This window comes from Neodiprion lecontei, chromosome 7, assembly GCF_021901455.1.
Source record: "Neodiprion lecontei isolate iyNeoLeco1 chromosome 7, iyNeoLeco1.1, whole genome shotgun sequence".
Taxonomy (NCBI): Eukaryota; Metazoa; Arthropoda; class Insecta; order Hymenoptera; family Diprionidae; genus Neodiprion; species Neodiprion lecontei.
Genome location: NC_060266.1, coordinates 13,488,857 through 13,502,926, shown reverse-complemented (window position 1 = coordinate 13,502,926; position 14,070 = coordinate 13,488,857). Strand labels below are relative to the sequence as shown.

The window sequence follows — 14,070 nt, the reverse complement described above, 5'->3', positions numbered from 1 at the left end:
GACGCCTACTCTATTACCGTCCATACCAGCCTGTCAAATAACCAAATCCTTTTTTCCCAATCCCTCCCAAACCTTCTTTTTCCTATTCCCCATACCTTACTCATTACTACCCCTGCCTTCCGTACTCTCTCTTTCACCTGTGCTTCCTGTCCCCCATTGCACTTTACTCTATACCCTAGATAGCTAAACTCTTTAACCTCCTCTATCTTTTTCCCTTTGCATCTCCAATCCATGTTTTTCCTTCTGCCACCTCCTTTCCTAAATCTCATAATCCTTGATTTCCCTACATTTACCGTCAGCCTTTTCCTATCCATGTACCTTTCTAACTTCCTAATCATTACCTCCATTTCCTCTTCATTTTCCGGTAGGAGCACTATGTCATCAGCATACGCTAACGTACATACCCTGCCACCGGCCAACCCCAACCCTTCTCCCTCTCCCCATTTCCTCTTCTAAATCCGCCAACAGCAGGTTGAATACATGCGGACTGAGCGGACATCCCTGCCTTACCCCCCTCGCCGTCCAGAACGCCTCTCCTACGTTTCCCCCGCTCCTCACCCGACTCTTTATTTCCTTGTAAATTTCCTCTATCCTTACCCTTAGCCCTTCCCTCACCCCTCTCCTTTCCATAGTCTGCCACAGCACCTTCCTGTCCACCGAATCGAACGCCGCTTTTAAGTCCACAAAGAACGCCACCATCTTTCCCTTATCCCTTCCCACCTGTCTATTGATTGAATAGTTAAGCACATATACGTTGTCAATTGTACGCATTCCTTTCCTGAAGCCAGTTTGATTTTGCGGTATCATGCCCTCTTCCTCCACCTCTCTTTCTAACCTTTCCGCTAATGCCATCGCATACACCTTATACATAGTTGGCATCAACGTCACCCCCATATAATCTTCTACCCGTTTCCCCTCCCCTTTCTTTACTATCGGCGCTATCAATCCCTCTCTCCAATCCTCTGGCCAGCCCTCCCCCACCCAAACTCTGTTACATGTTTTCCATATCCACTGCTCCATTTCTTCCCCCCCATACCTCCATACCTCGCTAACTTTTCCATCCCCCCCTGGTGCCTTTCTATCGCTGAGCTTTCCTATCACCTTTTTAATCTCTTCCCTCTGCAGCTCCCCTTCCTGTTTACCGTCCCCCCGCCTTCTGTTACCTTGCTTTCCACTCCGCCTAATAATCCCATGAAATACTCCCTCCACTCCTGATCGCCTATTTCCTCATTCACCCTCTTCCACTTCTTTCTTTCCCTGTTAACTATCTCCCATACCTTGCTTTGTGTCCTTGCTTCCGCTGCTTCTTTTATGAAACCCGCATTTTCTTTCTTTTTCCTCACCTCGCATAGCCTATTATATTCCCTTCTTTCCTTTCTATACGCTTCCCCTTCCCCCTCCACCTTTCTCCAGTTCCTTAGACTCTGCCTAACTTCCGGTTTTTTTCGCCTACATTCCTCATCCCACCAACCCTTTTTCGCTTCATTCCCCTCCCTCCTACATCTAAAGCTCGTCTAAACTCCCTTATTCTTTTCTTTATCTCTTTGCCTAAATCCGCTTCTCCTACCCCCTCCCATTTGACCTCTGTTCTAAACCTCATCCTACCCTCCTCTGTCCAGTCTTCTTTACTAGCTTCCCCTACTCTTTCTCCTTTTCTTGTCCTAGTCACTGCCCCCCTCATCCACACTATTACCGGGTGATGATCCGAGTCAACCCTATCCCCAATCTCTATCCTTTTGACCCTATCCCTTACCTCGCTGTCTCCTATAGCGTAGTCTATCACCGTCACCCCCGCCCCTCGTACATACGTAAATTCTCCCTCCTCATCACCCTCTATGTTCCCATTCATTATTGCCCATCCTGTCTCTTCCAAAAATTGCACCAGCTGCCTACCTTCCGAGTTTATTTCCCTGTCCTTTGATTTCCTACTCCTACTCTCCTCCTCTCCTTCCCCCCAACATCCTCCCCCCTCCTGCCCTGTCCTGGCATTAAAATCACCCCCCACTAGCATTTTTGCTCCTCCCTCTACCTCTTCTGCCCGCTCCTTCAATTCCCCCATCTTCTCTTTTAGTTCCCCATTTACGTATATTCCTATTACTATACATTTTTCCCCCCTACACTTATTTTCGTCATTATCATCCCCTCTTTTACCTCTTCACTCCCTCCCGCCCCACTTACTATCTCCTTTCTTACCCCTAACAGCATTCCGCTTATTGCTCTTCCCTTCCTATTTCTTCTCACCGCATACGGCACTTCCCATTTATACCCTGCTGGCAACTTATTCCTAATCCTTTCCTACCCCTTCTTTTCTATCCATGTCTCCATTAAAAATATTACATCCCACTCCTTTAGCCCCCTCCAGAAATCTTCATCCTTTCTCGCGAGCCCCGCCACATTCCAGAAAACTACTTTTCACCCCTCCCTTTCCGTGTCGCCTACTCCCCCTCTCTCCTCTTTCTCTCCCGCCCCCCCTTCCTCTGCCCCCCCCCCCCCCCCCCACCCATTCCCTCGACTGCCTTTCCCTACGTACCCCGGCCTGTGCTTCTATACCTCCCTCTTGTCTTTCCTCGCTTGCTGTCCTTTCTCTATCGCTTTCCCCTACTTTTCCCCTCTTTCCTCTCTCTCCCTGCACCGTCCCTAAGCACCTCTCCTATGTCATCCTACTTCCACATTTTTCCTTCTATCCAGATCTTTGCATACCCTATTCTTACTCTGTTTCCCCTTCTCTCCTCGATAGCTGCTATCTCCCTCAACTTCCATTTCATTCTCCTCTCTGCCCAGGTGAGATCCTCCTCTATTCTCTCCTTCCTCCCTTTGAGGAGGCTTTTTCTTCCTATAACCTGCCTCTTTTGCTCCCTATTCCCTAGCCTTGCTATCCATATCCCCTTTTCTCCCCCCTTTTTTGCGCCTACCTCCCACATATCCTTTACCTCGACCTCTACCCCTATCACCTGCATAATCTTTTTCAACCCTTGCTTTTCCCTTCCCTTCTCTATTCTCGCTCCTCTTAATACTATATTTCCCCTTCTTTCTTCCCTTTCTTTCCTCTCTATGGCCCACTCCATCTCTTTTAACCTATCTATTATTACCTGCGCCACTTCCGCATTCCCTTGTCCCTGCCTCTCCCCCCGCCTTCAGCACTCTTCTTTTCTAATTCTGCCAGCCTCTCCTCTACCCTTTCCATTTCCTCCCCTCTCCGCTCTTCTACCTTTTCCAATCTTTTACCTAGGTCCCTTATCGTTTCCTTTATCTCCTCCCTTTCTACTTCCTACTGCTCTTCCCTTCTAGCCATTTTTCCTTCAATCTCTTCCATTTCTTCCCTGATTCCCCTTCCCTGCCCTTTGATCTCCTCTAAACCTATTGTTACAAAGGGTGAAATCACCCGTTTTGCCCCCTCTTTAATGATCTAGTAGTCAGCATAGATAAAAGACGTTTATAAACCTCTTATGTCTTTAAAAAGAATAAGGTTGCTGCGCCAACCGATATTATTGTAAAAACAGTCTTGTTTCAGACTTTAAAAGAGAAACACGTATTACGCATTGAAAGCTTTTCACAACATTTTAATTTCGCCTTTGATTTTGGCTTGTTATTCACGCTCTTGATTTCTTCGACTTATTAAGTAAACTCGCGGATCCATATTTTATTAACGTAACGCCTAAAACGTTACATTGGTGTCAGAAGCGGGATCTTGAGTTCTTGTTAATTAAGTCGATTCAGTGCGTGTAATAAACAATGAGTTGTAGTCGTATGACGCGCTCACGTCGAAGAGAAAGTGGAGAAGAATCTTCTCTCATAGAAAATCCGAGGGTTCCAGAAGAAATTTCAACATCTTCTGTGGACCTTCTTTTAACTCCTTCGACGGTCTCTCAACTTGATCTATTAAAGATCTTAACACAACAACAAGAAGCGGCAAGACAACAACAGCAACAACTAATCCAGCTGCTTCAAGAGCAAGGGGAGGCTCGAGAGCGTTCTGAAACTAATCTCCAAGACCTTCTTCGGACGACTGTGGCGGCCCTTCAATCCGTTCATCAAATGAGTGGCGCTGGAGGATTGGCTGTTACACCACAAGGTTCTAGAGTCGCTACTCCTGTTCCCTCTCCTGTTCCCTTGCCTGTTCCTGTTTCCGTTGTTCAAGAGATCCGACATCCAGGACAAATCCAGGATGTTCGAGATTCAAGGTCTGTGCCTTTTACTAGGGGAGTAATTGAATCCCCAGTTTGTAGAAATAGAGTAAACAATGAGGTTGATTTTTCCGAGCCTCTGTCTCAGGTTCAGCCTCAATACTCTAATTTGAGTCAATTAAATAATTCAAGACTTCCTGGGGTTACTTCTCAGATTAATGAGAAATCCTTTTGTCCTTTGAAACCGCCAATTTTTGATGGAAAGATTCCATGGGCGGAGTATGAACGTCAATTTAATACAATAGCTAAACATAATCAGTGGGACTCCGCCATGAGGGCCCACAGCCTTGCTTCTTGTCTTCGGACGCCGGCTCTGAATGTTTTAACGGCATTGTCTGAAGAAGAAATTTCTGATTACGAAAAACTTAGTTCTGCATTAAAGTTAAGATACGGGAATGACCACTTGACGAAACTGTACACGGCTCAATTACAGACTAGGAGACAAGGACGAGACGAAGACCTCGCGTCTCTTAGCCAGGATATAGAACGGCTTTCACGTGTAGCATTGCCAGATCACGAGCCGTCTCGTAATTTATTAGCTACTCAAGCCTTTTTAAATGCAATTAGTGATCCAGAAATTAAAATGGCCGTTGGAACATCGGGCCTCACTTCTCTGCGGGAGGCAACGGCCAAAGCCCTCGAGGTGGAGGCAATGAGGAAACAGTATTTTGGGCTGAACAAGCTTCGTCGGATTGAGGTGCCCGAAAACACCTCAGAAAGACGAAGTTTTGAACACTCGGAGGAATCAAAACCTCAAAATTATAGAAATAAAAATAATAACAAGTATTATAATCGTGTAAATCGTGGTTCTCTTCAGAACCAGAGTAACAAACACGAAATTAGAGGCGCAGTTATGACAGATCAAAATGTAGTAACGTGTTTATTTTGTCATAAAATAGGACATGATGCTAATCATTGCTTTTTACTTAAAAAGAATAGTAGAGAAATGATACAAAACTCGCATTCAGATTCCTATAATTGGCGAAGAAGAGATAGAGAAGAAGAGGTTGGGGAAGAAAATCCTCAATCCTCAAACTAACTCTTCTTCTGAGGCTGGTTAGAGGAACTAGTTTCAGACGTTTTTATATAAAATTATCATTCCAGTTAACCGCTTTCTTTGAATTATTTTGGTTATGCGTGACAGGCATTCCCAACCTATTTTAATGCCTGTCAGGGAAATGAAGCTCATCGAAGGTTAGGTAATTTTCGCGACTTCAAATCTCATTTATTAATGAAAAATTTCGATCTTCTCATTTGCTCGTCTGAGCTCAGAGTAGATTTGATTGTTCATTTGCGAATTTCCCCAGAAACTTCTTCCGTTCTCGTGAGGAGGAATCGAGCATTTCTTTAGAGCTACTCAGAACTATTTATGAGGTTCATGAGGATTGGCTAGTAAATCAAACCTTTTCTTCTTTATCGGCTGCCGTTTTGGTTATAATTGTAGAAACTACAGCCGACCAAGTTTTTCTAAAACCTTCTTCTCTGGAATCGAGTTTTGTAACGGACAGGCTTTGGTTTCTTTTATTAATGTGAAAAGAGCCACGATTATTTTTCGAGGTCGATGAGCGATTGCTTGATTTTCACATTTTATTAACCTTAAGTGTCAGTTTTTGTGAGTACTTTTTCAGGTTATTTGACACAGCCTTTTCCATCCAATCTTTTCCCGATTCCTGAAGATGACTGGTGGTCTTATTTTGAAGAAGGATGCAGAAATGATTCAGATAAGATCGTTTCTTTTCTTTTGAATACGTATTTCATTTATTTTATTCAAGTATTCTCTCAAATTCACTTAGTGAATTTGAATTGTTATACCACCACTCACATTTGTCCTCCAAACTCTAGGGTGTGCTGTCTCAGAAGAAGCTCTGGATTCAGTCACCCCACGATTTCCTTATTTCCTATGAAGAGAAGTCTGTTTTTTTATCTTATTTGGTCCTGGAATTGTCGGTTCCCGGTTCGATGTTTTCATCCGAACCTGTTTCGAAGGGATCCTTCATGAAGAAGATTGAATTTCTTCCCGACATCAATCTGGGCCGTTGCGGATAACTTTGAATTCATGAAGCCACATAACACTTAATAACACTAACCTTTATAAAACATGGCACATAAATTTTTGAGATTATTTAACGCTCAACTATCTGCTCAAGGTTTTCTGTGGTTTACCTTGAGACTGAGGGCAAATGCCAGATAGTAAAAAAGGGAGTTCTTAAATTTTTAGAGCCACAGCTCCAACTCACCTTTGAGCACTGACTACTAGAATACTTTTATAATTATTTTATCTTTCCCGAGTCGGGACGACTCTTTTCCTCGAGGGGGAGTAGTGTTACAAAGGGTGAAATCACCCGTCTTGCCCCCTCTTTAATGATCTAGTAGTCAGCATAGATAAAAGACGTTTATAAACCTCTTATGTCTTTAAAAAGAATAAGGTTGCTGCGCCAACCGATATTATTGTAAAAACAGTCTTGTTTCAGACTTTAAAAGAGAAACACGTATTACGCATTAAAAGCTTTTCACAACATTTTAATTTCGCCTTTGATTTTGGCTTGTTATTCACGCTCTTGATTTCTTCGACTTATTAAGTAAACTCGCGGATCCATATTTTATTAACGTAACGCCTAAAACGTTGCACTATCTTTAACTCTTCCCTAATCAGCCTTAGCATATCCTGTATACTTCCTCCCTCTGCCTTCCCTTCCTCACCTGTCTTGCCCTCCGGCGACCGGTGAACTTTCCTGCTTTTCCCAAATACTCTTTCTCTTTCCTGTATCTCATCTGCATCCTCCTCCCCTTTTTCCCCTTCCTCCTCCTGCTTTCTCTTCCATAAATCTAGCAACGTCGTCGCCGATCCCAGGCTATGCCTCCTATCCCTCTCTAACGATGCTACTGCACCCGGCCTACCTTTTTTTTTCTCCTCCTCTACTCTGTTTGCCCCTTCTTTTTGGCAACCCGCGTTGCTCATTTTCTTTCTCTCCGCCACCGCTCCCTACCTTATCTACCGCCGCCTACCTGTCTCTGCTCTATCCCTCTTCTTACTTCCTAGATGTCACCGCCTATTTTTGTCTTATTCTTCCCGTTGCCGTCCGCCGGCTCTCTCTGACTAACCTCAAAACTCTCCCCCTTTTTTCACCTGTCCTTCCCTTCTATTCCTGCCTCCCTATTCTCTTCACCCGTCCGCCCGTCTTGGTCTTCCCCACTCTTTCTCTGCCCTATTTCTTTTCCTCCTCACCTTTGCTATCCTGCTAAATTCTTGCCTTTCCACTTACACTCTTTCCTACACCCGCCACTCACATCCAAACCGGAAACGGAAGTCGTTTATTCAGAACTAATTTATCTATAAGCTCAGAGGTTTAGATTTTTTTTGCTTCTTTCAACCAATTTTCACAACGGTTTAAAAGATTGAAAGTAAAATTACTCGGAATCTACGGGAGTTAAAAATTCACTGTTTTCATTTTTAAGATCATTCAAATACCCTTCAATGAAGAAGTCCTTAGGAATTTTTTATTTCTCCAGCTGTTTTGCTGTAATATATACATAAATAGTGGCACTTGAAAATTTCGGACTCTCGAGAAACTTTCGTCCGACAGCACTGAATCAAAAGATAGCTGAGCGAGGGGCAGCTGCTTAGTGGGACAACACGACATACGAACGCTCATATCTGTGTGTGAATATCACGGGTATGTTGGTGCGATCTAGACACAGTGTATTGCCGCTATTGTCTTCTCCTGGATATAGAAAGACGAAAGCGAGTCATTTCTCCTACAACGGCTAGTTCGCTCTAAGCGCTACGAAAAAGATATTCGATTTTTTTTTTTTTTGGCCATGTTACGTCCAGCAGACCACTTCTCTCTATTTTTCCTACTCGCTCACTTTCCCACCATTCTTATATGAATCTCATGGTCTCTGTCTTGTCCTCTTATCTCTACCTAGTCTCACGCTATTCACTATCGCGCTTACTCCTCTAATTCCATTTCCTTCCTTCAGCACCTTCATACCTTTTCTGCACCCCGTACGTTTCAAGTCTCTAGCGACACTCCTATTCTAACTCTCGGCAACTTAAAATCTAGACCATCATTTCCTTCAAATGAATATACCGGGACAATCTCTTCAAACTATACATACAATGCGCATGCACGAGTTTTATCGGCTGCACGGGCAGGCTGGCCACTCCGAGTTTCAGCTGTCAAACTCTGTTTCTGGCGTCGATGTAGTTCATACGAATTTTTAAGGTTAGAATCTCAAATAGTCGAGATAGTGACTCGGAAAGTTAATGCTAATGCTTTTTGAAAATTGGCTTTATTCGACGGAAATGAGAAATTTGTTTAGATGTTGGGTGCTTGGAAGAAACACAGCAGGTAGGTGGGAACTTTTTATTTGATCACTTTTATTATTTCGTACATTGGAAATAACAACGAAAATTTTTCTGTCAACAGATGATTCGCCCAAAATAATTGCATCTCTAATATTTACTGTTATCTGCTTATTCAATTTATCACACGTACAAAGATTATTGCCACTTTCAAGCAACTAAGGGACTTTTTCACTCTCTTGTGATTTCAGGCGGTCATATTTAATTTTATTACTTTTGAAAATGGGACATTAAACCAAGTGTTCAAGAAATTTAAATATCAAACTATCTGTAACAGAACTGTGAATCTTTTTTTTCTCGAAAATAGTTCAACAAAATTTACAAATAGTCGATAGTCAATGTATTTTTAATGATGTTTTAATAATGTTCAATTAAATAAATGGAGGAAACCTAATACTCAAATGGAAAATTCGAGTAATATTAGATTTATTAAAATAATTTCTGTATTTCATGTTAGTGCGGTTCGAAACAAAGAAAATCTAATGACAAGCGTAGAACTCAGGAACGTAGATCACATCCTGTGACACATGTTGAAAATCAACTTTCTCAAAATGCGCCTGAACGCCATAATTAGTTTGAAGGACAATCATGTTTTAGAGTAATGTCAGAACATTATTACGAGGATACTGACTTATCGGATTCATGATTGTGCCCCTTGTTCCATCAAAATGAATGAATATCTAATTTTTAACGAAGTTCATAAAGATTTTTTCCCAAGTAATGTAATCCGATACAATATCTTGTTCATAGTCCTCCGAACATCACCTTGTAACAAGGATATTTGGAAAGAGTCCCTTTGTTGCAGGAACCATTGAAAAATTCTTGGTTTTCAATTCGTGCTACTGAATAACTTCTGCGTTTAAGGTTCCATTTCCAATCTCAAATGAGATTTTTTTTGCCCCAGACAATGCTAATATGAAATGCAGAAATAATTGCGGTGCATGGAGAATCACAAGCTTTCAATCTTAGCGTAGGACCCTATAAAGAGTGTAAAATTGAATTTGGTTTCAAGTTATCGTGCAACTAGCTAGCCAGATGACACCGTCAACTGAAATTAAATTTAAAGACATTTTTAACTGAAGTTATTCAACAATCCTAGATTTAGATTGATTCAGTTTGCCTAGCAAAATTCAACCCCACAATCTAATTGAGCACTTGAAAAACTATTCATCTGAATTTAATGCCAAAGAGAGTAAAAGTAAGCTTCAAAATAAGATACCAAATTAACTGGCATAAAGTTTGAAAAACAATGCTGGTCAATAATAATGCTTGAATTGCAATGGTGCACAGAATGATTCCTCGGTAGAACGAATTGGCGGCAACGGTTAAGTAACAAACTTATCGCTATTGGCTCGATCAAAGTAAAATGATGGGATATTCAGCGATTATCATATGTGGTATATCCCGCTCCTCAATTTTGCCTCAACTGATGTTAAGAAGGTGGCGATGGCCTGATGAAATTCACTCTGGCACCCAGTGGCGTAGCTAGGGGGACAAGGGCCCTGGTGCATAGGGAAAGAATCGGGCCCTTTTCCTCCCTTCTTTCCGTGTAGTTTGAACTTATATTGGCCTTCAAAATTATTGATAAGAATAAGAATAGGAAACAGTGAGTTGAACTTATCCCTAGTAGGCTAAATGCATACGTCCTCTCTATTAGAATCTCCATCTGTTTAATAGAAGAAAAAGGGAATAAATAAACAACGACGCACATGACAATATAGAATATTTATTGTACAGATGAGATTAATTAAGGGAAAAAACGATTTTTAACAGAATTTGCCGTTCAATTTAGAATCTCTTGCGCGCTTCAATTTTTGCGAATTCGTCTATAATTTCACTCAAATCCAAGTTTGATGCCGCCTCATTTTCTATTGCAATTAACGATAAATGTCGGAGGCGATCTTGTCGAATGCTGTTTCTTAAATAATTTTTTATAATCTTCAGTTTACTGAAAGATCTTTCTGCTGCCGCGGAAGTAACGGGAATTGTATGAAACAGAAGCATCGCTGTATACACTTCCGTAAGGTCACATTCGAGCACGCCAAATTTCGTTATAATTTCTTTGCAAAGCTGGCGAACAGACCACGTCTTCATCAATTGAGGGAGGATCAGATGATAAACATTAAGAAATTGGAGCGAAAAATTGGGTCCAATTATATCGCAATATTTCTTCTGAAACTGATCACATTTCTGGAGTAAAATCGTTTCATTCCAGCTAAGCAAATTTTTTGGCATCAGGAAGTCGAACGATTTACAAACTGCACTCATACCAATAAAACGCGCATCTAACTGATTGATTAATATGTCGAGTACATTGTTGAAAATAGTTACTCTAAAGGCTTCCTGGTTTTCAAATCGGTGATCAGAAGCCAATTCATCGAAATGCTTTTTAGTTTTTCTCCGTTAAAGCTGAGGTTAGAGGGCCCCCTGAGCTCCAGGGTCCTGGTGCACTGCAGCACCTGGCCCTATGATAGCTATGCCACTGCTGGCACCTGATGTCTGACGGAACAACCAGGTTCGATGGTTATAATGATTGCACCGCTCGAGAAACCAGGATCCTTGCCACCTAAACGTTTTGACCATCAGGTAAGGCATAATTTTTCTCGTGTTAATCAAAGTTTAAACTTCGAGCCTACTGAAAAAAAAACGAATTTAATCATTAAATCCATGTTAAAATATTGTAATTGTCAAAGATCACGTAATTGGAAATTTACCTACATGCTTCCATGCCCGACAAATTTAGTTCCGCTTTGACAATGAATTATTTCGTACCTGAAAATATTAGAAGCTATGATTATCAGACAAGATCTTTTTGTATTTTTGGATACAACTAATTTCCAATAAAATGCACAAAACATAAATCGTTAATGAGACGCATTTTTAATTTTATGTAAATAAAGCATCTGTTTACAATAAACATTGTTTTTACTCACCTACCTCTGTTTGTCCAGACTCCCACTTGTTAATGACATTTCACATTGTATTTCAGATTTTTTCTGTCAATAAATAACATCTAATTTCTGTATCATTTGATATTTGCGTCGGTCGAATATTTTCTGATATCGACCACGGTATTGCTGAACGATAGTATTCTTAGACAATTCGCGCTACGTAAAAATAAATAGCAACATAACCTCAATCCGCGGTTTTATGCACAAGAGATTTACAGCTCTCGAGTATTGTCTCATTTTTGGGTACGTTGGCCCTCTCCTCAGCAGACGAAAACATCGCCGCGGGGTGATTTCACCGACCAATGAGATTGAATTATTTGGCGCATGCGCATTGTATGTATAGTTTCAAGAGATTGTCCCGGTATAAGTAAGACATAGCTTCATACAGTACACTTCGTTTTTTTATTAAATCCTCATCCTGATTTCCGGTTGACCTGGAACGTAAAAGCGAAGCCAACCAGTTTACTTTCACCGCTCAGGAGTAAACTCTACTCATGGACGTAACTACGAGAAAACTATTGAAATAAAAAAAAATCAAACAGCTTCACGAATATGAGGTGTTAAAAATTAAAAAAAAGAATGGCCGGCAGAGATTACTGTTGTATTTGCAATGAAACTCTAACAAGGAAACTGCCTGAGGTGCCCCCCCCCCCCCCCCCCCCCCACCCGATTTCGACCAATTGAGGATGTTATTCTTCATCGTAATTCAAGCGACAGGTGCTTTTTTTTATCGGTGGAAAAACGGTTCAAAAGGGGTGGAATCAGCCCCCAAAGTTGGGCATCCTCAGTGGTTGTTTCATAGTTTCGCATACTTCCAGTTGAGATATTTGAATGAAACCAATAATTCCTATGACCAATAATGAAAAATGCATTTTGGCCGGTTACGACGAGGTTGAATAGTCGGAAATTATGGGGGTTGAAAGTTAAAACATTCTCAGTTCTAAATAACTATTGTTCGGATCTCAATGAAATTAATTGCATTTGAAACAGCAGAAAAAAGTAGGGGGCACGTGTTCTAACGTTTTTCGAAATAACCTCACTTAAGGGGTGAACTAGCCTTACACACGTGTAGGCTAATTCCCATTAGAATCGCACTATTTTGCTTTAATTCGTCTTATTTAACATTACAAAGCTCTTTCCAAGCAACAATTCAGGAGATTCCTCGATTCAATGAAGTTCGGTTGCATTTATACCAGAAACCACTCTCACAAACTGCCGAACCATTACTGGCAGAGTTTCTTTTGCGATCGTAAAATCTTCCGAAGCCTTGTATTTTAGTAGTTTGTGAGGTTACTGGAATCGGTTCAGAGCTTACCATTTTGGAATCAACATGGCTAATGCTGTCAACATTTAGGATTATGATTATTATTTTCTTTCAAAACATTGAAAGAAATCGGAAAGTTAACATGGAACTGCTTACATACCATTGAAGGAATGAAAATTAACTTGTGACGCAGAAGCACCAAAACAATTACATTTTGTTTGTTTTATGAAGTATGCGAAACTATGAAATAACCACTAAGGATGCACATCTTTGGGGGCTGAATTCACGCCTTTAAACCGTTTTTTCCGCCGATAAAAAAAAATGTACCGTTTAGATTTCGATGAAGAAGACCATTATACTCGAATGGTCGAAATCAGGGGGGGGGACTTCAGGCAGTTTCCTTGTAATTGGCAAAAGTGATGAAGTGATTGATGTTAAAAAGAGGGCATGAACATTTTAATAGAACATAGTAAGAAGAAAGAAGATAATTAATCGGTCGATTAGGAAAAGCCTAATACTCATAACTTCCGCGACAAGTGCAGAAAAAGATACGCTACATCAGAGTATCAATTTCAGAACAAAAAACAGAAAATATCGTCAATTTTTGACCAGTGACCCTCAACGTCTACTTCTGATGATACAAGTACTGATGTAAATTTTGAATTTGAAAAACGATGCATCATTTGCAAAGGATTGTTCGATCGTTCTCGCCAGCCTGGACGTGTTGTTTCTAGTGATACAACAAAACATCAGCTTCTTGGCATTTGTGAATTGAGAAATGATGAGATGAGCAACGCTGTTCTGCAGTTAATTAAAAGTGTTGCGTCTCTAGTTACATTTAAGGCACGCTATCACTCCAAATGTCATGCAAAATTCGTACAACAAACAACCGGAAAAAAGTCGGTTGGCCAGTCATAGGGAGTTTAGAAACATCTTTTTAAAAAGCGTGCGAATAAATGAAAAATTCCAATTTTTCTCTATTTCAACTACCCGATTTACATGAATCTATAGACTATATTTCTTCCAATCAACATTTGTTTCAAATGCTCATAAAGAAATATGGAGAGAAAATTTTTGTCTGTCAAGACCATGGTAAAAAACTCATTATATGCTTTCGTAAAGCACCATTAAATGAGTTGAATGAATTTTATGATGCCGAACGGATAGGCATTAACGTTTCAACGTACGCCGATAAAGTTCAAATAATTCAACGAGCAGGAGATATTATTGGGGAAGATATGAGGAGTGTCGAATATGATACTTCATCGTGTGAATCACCTCTAAATTTTTTCGACAGCGTAGAAA

The 14,070-nt window shown here is 40.9% G+C and overlaps 1 protein-coding gene across 2 annotated transcripts in view; it reads right to left on the bottom strand.

The window, feature by feature from the left end:
* LOC107217405 (regulating synaptic membrane exocytosis protein 1) overlaps window positions 1-14,070 on the bottom strand; it is a 1,749,170-nt gene that overhangs the window by 349,569 nt on the left and 1,385,531 nt on the right. The window lies entirely within an intron of this gene.